A 10231-nucleotide genomic window follows, 5' to 3' on the forward strand; every position below is an offset into this window, starting at 1 on the left:
TTATTTGGAAGCACGCGGAGGTCTCAAAGCAGCGACTCATTGCTGCACGGGGCGGCTCTCCGCGGCTCCATACATTGGATGGAGATCCCGGCATGCATGCACCACTTCACCAGGTGCAAAAGTGAGGCAAATCTCTCATAAATAAGCCCCGCAGTTGCGCCCCGTCCGTCCGTGCCCTCCTCGAAGCGCTGAGAGCTCTCCCCCTCCCCACGTTCCTAATCCCGTCTCCCTTTAATCCCCGGCAGCTGAAGACAAATGCCTGGTAATGATATTTGGGGCCGCGACACCCCGTGCTCGCTTTGTCTCCCGGGATCATTCGAGAAGCATCACTTCCATCAGGCGCCATTAAACACACTCCTAATCCTATAATAATAGCGGGGATTTGAGAGCCGCTCTAAGAGCCGGCTGGCTGCTGCTGGCTCCGCGAGCTCTGAGCTCCTTAGCGCGACTCCGAGCTCCCTAGCGCCGACTCCGTGCTCACTAGCAGGAGCTCTGAGCTCCCTAGCACGACTCTGAGCTCCTATCGCCAACTCCAAGCTCCCTAGCGCAAGCTCTGAGCTCCTAGCGCCGACTCCGTGCTCACTAGCAGGAGCTCTGAGCTCCCTAGCACGACTCTGAGCTCCTATCGCCAACTCCAAGCTCCCTAGCGCAAGCTCTGAGCTCCTAGCGCCGACTCTGAGCTCCCCAGCACAAGCTCTGAGCTCCTAGCGCCGACTCCGAGCTCCCCAGCACAAGCTCTGAGCTCCTAGCGCCGACTCCGAGCTCCCTAGCACGAGCTCTGAGCTCCTAACACTGACTATGAGCTCCCTGGCGCCGATTCAGAGATCCCTAGCACACCTCCAAGCTCCCTAGCACCGACTCCGAGCTCCCTAGCACTGACTCTGAGGTCCCTAGCACCGACTCTGAGCTCCCTAGCGCCGACTCTGAGCTCCCTAGCGCAAGCTCTGAGCTCCTAACACCAACGATGAGCTCCCTAGCGCTGACTCTGAGCTCCCTAGCGCTGACTCTAAGCTCCGTAGCGCTGACTCCGAGCTCCCTAGCACCGACTCCGAGCTCCCTAGCACTGACAGCACCCTAACACCTACGCCATGCTCCCTAGCACTGATTATGAGCTCCCTAGCGACGACTCCAAGCCCCCTAGCACCGACTCTGAGTTGCCTAGCACCGACTCCGAGCTCCCTAGCGACGACTCTGAGCTCCCTAGCGCGAGCTCTGGGCTCCCTAGCACAGACTCCGAGCACCCTAGCACCAACTATGAGCCCGCTAGCACCGACTCCGAGCTCCTAACACCGACTATGCGCTCCCTACCGCTGACTCTGTGCTCCCTAGCGCTGACTCTAAGCTCTGTAGCGCTGACTCTGGGCTGCCTAGCACTGACTCCGAGCTGCCTAGCACCGACTCCGAGCTCCCTAGCACCAACTCCTAGCTCCCTAGCGCGAGCTCTGAGCTCTCTAGCACCGACTCCAAGCTCCCCGAGGACCGACTCCGAGCTCCCTAGCACCGACTCTGAGCTCCCTAGCACCGACTCTGAGCTCCCTAGCACCGACTCTGAGCTCCCTAGCACCAACTCCTAGCTCCCTAGCGCGAGCTGTGAGCTCTCTTGCACCGACTCCAAGCTCCCCGAGGACCGACTCCGAGCTCCCTAGCACCGACTCCGAGCTCCCTAGCACCGACTCCGAGCTCCCTAGCACCGACACAGAGCTCCCTAGCACCGACTCCGAGCTACCTAGCACCAACTACGGCCTCCCTGGCACCGACTCTGAGCTCCTTAGCACCGACTCCGAGCTCCCTAGCACCGACTCCGAGCTCCTTAGCACCGACTCCGAGCTCCCTAGCACTGACACAGAGTTCCCTAGCACCGACTCCGAGCTCCTTAGCACCGACTCCGAGCTCCCTAGCACCGACTCCGAGCTCCCTCGCACCGACTCCGAGCTACCTAGCACCGACTACGGCCTCCCTGGCACCGACTCCGAGCTCCTTAGCACCGACTCCGAGCTACCTAGCACCAACTACGGCCTCCCTGGCACCGACTCCGAGCTCCTTAGAACCGACTCCGAGCTCCCTAGCACCGACTCCGAGCTCCTTAGCACCGACTCCGAGCTCCCTAGCACCGACACAGAGTTCCCTAGCACCGACTCCGAGCTCCTTAGCACCGACTCCGAGCTCCCTAGCACCGACTCCGAGCTCCCTCGCACCGACTCCGAGCTCCCTAGCACCGACTCAGAGCTCCCTAGCACCGACTCCGAGCTCCCTCGCACCGACTCCGAGCTCCCTCGCACCGACTCAGAGCTCCCTAGCACCGACTCCGAGCTCTCTAGCACCACCTACGACCTCCCTGGCACCGACTCCGAGCTCTCTAGCACCGACTCCGAGCTCCCTAGCTGTGGGACACCTAGCTCTGAGAACCCCGAGCTCCCCTAGCTGTGAGAACCTCTAGCATGGGAACTCTGCGCAGCCCTCTGTCTGAGTGTGAGCTCCCCTAGCTGTGAGAACCCTTAGCAAGGGAACCCCTAGCTCTGAGCACCCCTTGCTTTGAGCATCCCTATTTATTTACTTTTACTCATTTCTGTTTCTTGATATAGCGCCACTCACGTCTGGAGGAGTATCTCGGCGCTGTATTGACCAGGCAATCTGAGACATTCTAAAACAACCGAGTTTGTAAAATCTGGGCAGGCATGAAGAGGGAGTTTATTCCAGTGAATTGGGGCCGCATATGCCCCCAAATCTTGAAGTGTGAATGCCGGGGGTCTGCACGAGCGCCTTGTTTGAGGACCCTAGCTGCCCAGAGGACTGATAGTGGCTGAGCATTGAGTACAGCTAGCCGGGATGGGTCTGGTGGAGTGTCCTGTGCGTCAGACGAGGGGTTTTCTGGAAGTGTCTGGAAGCCAAGGGAAGACCTTTTAAGGAGCCTCGTTGTGGCAAAACAGACACCTCCGGGTACATGTAGCGCTATATAAACTCTTCATTTCATTTAATTTCACTTTCATTACGTGTAACCCTGTGAAGATGACACCCTTCTGTAGTGAAGCATCATGGAATAAAAGTCGGTAAATCCATTGTGCTTTGCACGCGTGGGTTCGTATCCCATCCTCGTCGCCAAACTGCAGTGAAGCGTCATGGAATAAAAGTCGGTAAATCCATTGTGCTTTGCACGCGTGGGTTCGTATCCAATCCTCGTCGCCAAACTGTAGTGAAGCGTCATGGAATAAAAGTCGGTAAATCCATTGTGCTTTGCACGCGTGGGTTCGTATCCCATCCTCGTCGCCAAACTGTAGTGAAGCGTCATGGAAGAAAAGTCGTTAGACAGGAATACTACATGCTCTGTGTTTATCAGCCACAGCCTCAGCAGCCCCAAAGTAACTGACTAACAAGGAATCTCTAAACTGCAAACCCACATTGGTCATTCTACATTTCAGTGATAAAATTCAGAGTTGGCTGGCGATAATTATCCTAGCGCTAAGTGCGCTTAGCGATAATTATCGTCTGGCCTTGTTAATATGCCCCACTGACAGACAGATCTACTTCCTGGTTGTGCAGGCCCGAGCCGGAAGCTGAGTCCAGAGGATGTGTTAAAGGTCAGCAGCATCACCACAAGACTGGGGTCAAGATATCATCAGGGAAGGCCCCAGATAAATGTAGTTAAGTCAAAAAGTATATATAAGGGCAGAACAATAAAACTGGACCGGTCACCGTGCAGTGGGAGAGTTCTGAAGTGAGAGTCCATTCCTCGGGTCTGATGGTCAGTCCATGAGATGTCCCGCACACTTCTCATGAGTGGCCGCCGGCCGCCCTCTCCCTCTTCAGTCACTGGTCATTCACAACTTCCAGCCGTCCTGGTGCTCCTGGCGTGTGTCTTCGCAGCAGGTAGAGTCTCTCTGGTCTTTCCACGTCTCTTAAGCCAGTGACCAGTACTCCCCTCATGACCAGTCCAGGCCTTGGTGTGGACACGGAGTCCTCACCCCCCTCTGGGCATCACTCATTCCAGCTACCAACTCGCCATGAGGGTAGGGTGGCTTTGTCGCTCTGTAGTGTCCTGGCTTTAATGCTATTCACGTCACCTCACGCTCTGCCAGTGGCTTGTTCCAAGGATTTTTTAAAATTTTTTTATTTTTTATTTATCCGTTTTTCTATATTGCGGACTTTACCCGAAGGTGTCAGAGGCTTCACAATAGGAACAGAACTGATACAAGAGAACAGTACAAGTGAACAAATTACAAAAGCAAACGTTACATTACATGAGGCAAAAGTGACAATTGTGAGCAAACAAAATACAAGAGGAGCAAACGGTGCATTACAGGAGGAAAAAGTGACATCTGTGCAGGATACAAAGGCGTACAAAGTCCAAGTAGAGGTATAATACTGAAATAAATGGAGGACACTCAAACACAAGAACAAACGTTACGTAGGCAATGGTGGCACTTGAGCAGGTACCGAAAGCAAACAAAATGTAAGAGGAGCAAACAGTGTGTTACAAGAGAAAAGTGACGTGTGTATGTTACAAAAGAGAACCAAACACAGGTAGAAGGTTAATCCTGCAATAAATGGCAGACACTCAAACCACAGGAACACACTGCGAAGGCACTTCCATAGTCATGGAGAATAGAATTTTCGATACTAAAAGGTCTTCCCTCAGATAACAGAGAGGGCATGAAGTAACTTTGGAAGTGTCTTTGAAGGAGGAGAGCTTTGAGGTCAGATTTGAAGGCCTGGGAGGAGGTGGTGGTCCGGAGCTGAGGCGGAAGGGAGTTCCAGATTCTCACTGCGTTGCCTGAAAAGGATTGGGCCGTCGTTCTTTCCTTCTTGAAAGTGGGAGGTTCAAGCAGTAGATTCTCCGCATTGCGTGAGGGTCTCGAGCCTCCAGAGAGTTTCAGTTTATTCGCCAGGGAGCGAGGAGAGGAGGAGTGCAAGGCTTTGTGGGTAATACAGGCAGTCTAAAGACCCTCCCCCAGGACCAGTGGAAGACTAGCTACAGCCAGTTATCGGGTCAGCTTCACAAGCCCAAGAGGGATCACCAGTGGCTGAGATTCATTCAAGCATTCATCCATCACTCTTTGTGCCCTCACAGGACCTGCAGGATTTTATCCGGGGCCTCCCAGTTAGCCATTGCTTACTGTGCACTGGCCCAGCTCCATCCAGCCCCTGCACCCATTAGCAGGCCCAGCACGCGCCCCGGGCCCCCGCGGACGCAGCCCCCGCTGCCCCCCGAGCGGTGAGCACACTTGACTTGCATTTGTCAGGCCGGTCCCGGTGGGGCCCGGAGCTGTCAGCTCGGCGGGTCTGATCTCTGCCGCCTGTCGAGCGAGGCCTACATATTTAATGTCCGCCATTGATGTCGGCCGCCGGCGAGGGTCGGCAGCCGCCCCTGAGATATTCACTCGGAGGGCGGGCCGGCCCTATAGAAGCCTGACCGGGACAGCGGCCTGGGCGGAAAGAAGATTTGGGGCATATTTACAAGGGAAGTGGCGGAGTGAGGCGTTAGCCTTCCTGGCTTAATGCCGCACACCCCTATTTTCAAAACGCAGGGCTACACCATATTTACAACACTATGGTGCAGCCATGCTTTCCCCCTGCGCTGGCGATACATTTAGCAGCCTAGCGCCAAAGCAGGCACCATAGTGCAAGGGTGTCTGCGTGCAGCGGAGGATTGTTTATGTGCAGGAAGGTCCCCCTTCTTGCACAAAAAACAATCTTGAAATGTCGTTTTGTAACTTCTATATGTGCTGCTTAATACAGTAAACGTAGAAATTGCAAGACAGCATTTAAAAAAAATGATTGTTTATGTGCAGGAAGGGGGACCTTCCTGTACTTAAAGAATCATTGACGTTTTGCTGTTTCCATGTGTGCTGCAGAGCGTAGCACACATGAAAATAGCAAAAACGATGTGAAATGAAACATTTCTCCTCGTTGCATTGGGGTGAGAACAGGTTCTCCTTGGTCTTAATTCTGGCGCCGCCTCCTATTTATACCTCTTTTGTAAATAGAGGCCCGCGTCAGAATCAATGGGTGTTACGGTGGAACGCCCACCGCAACACCCACTGCCCTCCCCTTCACACTAAGTACAGCCTGAAAGGGTGCCTTATTTAACACTGCGTGTTCAATAAGGCGAAGCCCCTATCGCCATCACACCGTGAGGCTGTGGTGGCGATAGGGGCTGGTAAATGTTCCCCATTGGTGTTTGTTGTGGGGCCGGAGGGTCGTTGCATTGTGACAGCCGGAGGTGTGTGGAAGACGGCAGGAGCGCAGGGAGTTGACCGGGTGCAACAATTACGCTGAGGAACATTAAGGGTTGATTACAAAGTCTTTAACCGGAGCTAATTGAGTCCAAGTGGAATGGGCGAGCTGCTGTTTGCCCAGCTCGCCCATGCCCAAGGCCGGTCCTGCATCAGCGTTAAGCCTTTCAAGCACGGGGCGGAGGCGTGAACGGGCAGCTGGGTGGCAGACACCTGCCCCAGGACCCGGAGACATACCTGAGCAACATGGCCCAGAGGCCTGATGGTATGTTACACAAGACAAGGGTCCTTAGCTTTTTGGAGGATCAAGAAAAGAATACAATATAGGCCATGATAGGTAGCTATATTAGTCCTCTGTCCAGCCGGACAGGGTTTTTATTTTTAAGCAATTCACACAAATGAAAAGGAATAGCAGCGAGGCACAATCCTGTACCGTACTGGGGAGGGAAAATGTTTGGCGAGAAAATAAACAACATAAAAGGGTTTACAGGCAAAGACTGAGCAGAGTTGGCCACTTTTAAATCAGTGTCTCAATTTCAAGTATTGCCAAATAAGTGCTAGATTCAACAAAATTCAACACAGTGGCCAGTTGTGAAAACACTAAAACAAGTCGACGTTTCGATCCCTTTGCTCTAATTACTTGGGATCATCATCAGGACTGACAATTAAACCATTTGCCTGGCATTATTACAATACAACCGCCCTGAGTGCGGGCTTCATGTCCTAGCTATTTTGGAGGAGGTGGGAAGCGGCAGTTAATCTGTAATCGCCGGTGATGGGTCGGGCAAGTAAGTCTGCCTCGATAATGTTGGGGCCCCTGACGGCGGTGTCCTGTCAATCTGGGCGCGATGTCCCTCGGGTACTATGCCAGGTTGCAAGCACATAGTACCCGAGGGACAGTACTCAGGGCGGTTGTATTGTAATAATGCCAGGCAAATGTAATATATAATTGATACCCACGGTCCTCAGCAAACTGTTCGGGTTCCCGTGTTGTATATGAAAAAACCAGAGGCCTGATGGGGCACAAGAGGCCAGACCGGGCACAGTGGCCCAGAGGCCTGATGGGGCACAAGAGGCCGGACCGGGCACAGTGGCCCAGAGGCCTCACTGCACCAGGAACCGGAGACCTAACTGGGCACCATGGACCAGAGGCCTCGCTGCTCGCGACCCAGAGACCTGATTGGGCACCATGGACCAGAAGCCTGTCCAGACACTGGAAGCCTAACACGGCTCCTCGGACCAGAGGAGTGACTGAAGCGGAGGCCTGACCAAGCAGCACAGACCAGAGGCATCAGCGGGCACTGCTGGCCTGATTGGGCACCATGAACCGCAGCCCTGGCCAGGCACTGGACTTCTAACCGTGCCCCGGAGCCCGCATAGGACACTGGAGGCCAACATGGCAGATCCACCAGAGAATCCGGTTTGAACCTTTTAACCTCTGTGGACCCTCACCAAATAATTACTGTAATCCATGGACCCCCGCGGAGTCGTTATTGGAAGCCGGGGACCCCCGGCCCAAGCGATTTGAACTTAAAATCAATGCACAAAAATCTCAAAACAAATGTTCACCAAACAAATGCTCAAATACTGAAATATTTGTTTCATTCACAATCAAATGTAGAAAATGTTTACACATCTTCAATTTTGCTTTGTCATTTGTATATACTTTATTAATTTAATATATTAATTTTATTATTATTTACTCTGGTAACACAGTCGCGGACCCCGGCGTAGGCCTCGCAGACCCCCAGGTGTCCTCAGACCACAGGTTAAGAACCACAGTGCCAGAGGCCTGACCGGGCAGCATGGACCAGAGGCCTGGCCGGGCCATGGAGGTCTGACTGGACGATCATCCATTGACTCGGTACTTGACCCGGTGAGGGTCTGAATATCAGAGGCCTATAGGGCACCCTGCGACCAGAGGCCTGGCCGGGCCATGGAGGTCTGACATGGCAAGTGTGCACAGGCAATAGGGGACGTACCGGACAAGGATCTGGGCATCAGAGCCCCGAACAGGCTCCGTGGAAGAGAGGCCTGACTGGGAATTAGGCTTGACCAGAGAGCCTGGGGTGGGGCGATGAGGTCTAAGATGGTGTCGGTGAAGGGCATTGGGGGCCGGGAGGCCTGCAGACGAGGGTGCAGCGGAGGGTGGTGCTGGGGTTGGTCTGGATCTGGAAATGGAGGTGTTTCATGGTTGTTGTGGGGTTGTTCGAGTGAGTGGTCCGGCAGAGGGTGTTCTTGTGGACGATGGCGATACCTCCTCCTAGTCGGTTGGCACGGTCTTTGTGGGTGATTTTGTAGCCATTTGGGATTGTGGTGGCAATGTCCAGACCAGAGCAAGGGTTGGCTCAGGTTTCCATGAGGAAGGTGATGTCGGGAGAGGTGGCATTGAGGGGGTCCCAGATTTCTGTGGCGTGTTTGTGGAGGCAGCGCGTGTTGAGGAGGATGCAGCTGAGCCGGTCGGATGGGCTGTGAGTCAGCTGGGTGGTGAGAGGATCTGGCGTGTTGGGGTGGGTGAGGGAGTAGCAGCAGTTCCGGCAGGAGAAGGGTCCTGGGTGTCCTTTGGTGATGTGAGGTGGTAGGCAGTGTGGCTTCCTGTGTTGAAGGCAATGAGGGTGCTGTCTTCGTATCGGTGGGAGGTGCGAGAACCAGGGTCTGTGGTGCTGGATACGGTGTGCCTTTAACCACCATTAAGTAGTGTGTGGGGGTAGCTGGACAGCTGGGAGGTGGGAAACACAGGGAGCGGGAAAGGGTCACCGGAGGGGATGCTGGCTACGGGGATCCCAGCGGCAAGGGTGGCAAAGCAAAGAATGAAAGAAAAGGAAAAAGTGCAAAAAGGGGGCAGAGAAAAAGGCAAAAGGAGAAAAAGGCAACAGAAGCAGGAAAAGCAGAAAAAAGTGAGGCAGAAGGTCAGCCCAGCAGCAAAGCAGTGTTGCCCTACCACTAGACCACCAGGGCCTCGAACTCCTGACCAGGGGTCAGCAGCAGCAACGGGTCAGCAGCAGCAACGGGTCAGCAGCAGCAACGGGGCAGCAGCAGCAACAGGGTCAGCAGCAGCAACGGGGGCAGCAGCAACGGAGAAGCAGCAGCAACGGAGAAGCAGCAGCAACGGGGGCAGCAGCAGCAACGGGGGCAGCAGCAACGGGGGCAGCAGCAACGGAGAAGCAGCAGCTACCAGACGCAGCTGTGCAGGGAAGGGAGCAGTCCATTAGTGAGATCAGTGGACATTGATTGGTTCTGTACCATTGGCATCAGGTGTTTTGTGCGGTTGTATGACACTACAACGCGATAATTTACATTGCGGTACATTACATCGCTGTTTTTACAACGCAAGTCGTTAAGTGGAGTAGTGTGGCTCACTGGTTAGAGGCGGCAGGCCTGAGAGCAGAAGTCAGCCCGGGACCAGGGTTCAATTCCTGACGCGGCAGGGTCGTGGACCTTGGTCAGCGGACTCGATAATTCTCGCTTCGGTGCTTACTCTAATCAGGGGTTCCACTCGGCAACTCTGGGCATTAGCTTGCCTCATCTCCACAACGGCCCCACCAATTCCGGGGATGCCTGGCTCCACCTTGGGGACTGCCAGGACGGGACCATCCCACAGGGAAAGCCAGGACGGGTTCCTCAGAGTTATACAGTGCCGGGACGCCCCGTTGCTGGGGCAGCTGTGCGCTTTACAAGTATACTACATTTACATTTACAACGACTTGCGCTGGAGGGCGCTGGACTTAGGGATAGTATGATTTACTATTCCAACTCCAGCCTATGTACAGTAGGGAAGGTGTTGGAATAGTAAATCACACTATTCCTTAGTCTAAAGCGCCCTATAGTGCAAGTCGTGTTAACGACTTGCGTTATAAAAGCAGCGATGTTAATGTATTGCGGTGTTTTGACCGCGTTCTTAAGGTCGTTTACCGTTTTGAGCACGGGTGGAACGAGTTATAGTGCGTGTTGTGCACCTGGAGGATTTCAGTGGGTTGTTGCATTTGAGCCAGAACCATAAT

The sequence above is a fragment of the Lissotriton helveticus genome, chromosome 12 (genome assembly GCF_964261635.1).
Source record: "Lissotriton helveticus chromosome 12, aLisHel1.1, whole genome shotgun sequence".
Taxonomy (NCBI): domain Eukaryota; kingdom Metazoa; phylum Chordata; class Amphibia; order Caudata; family Salamandridae; genus Lissotriton; species Lissotriton helveticus.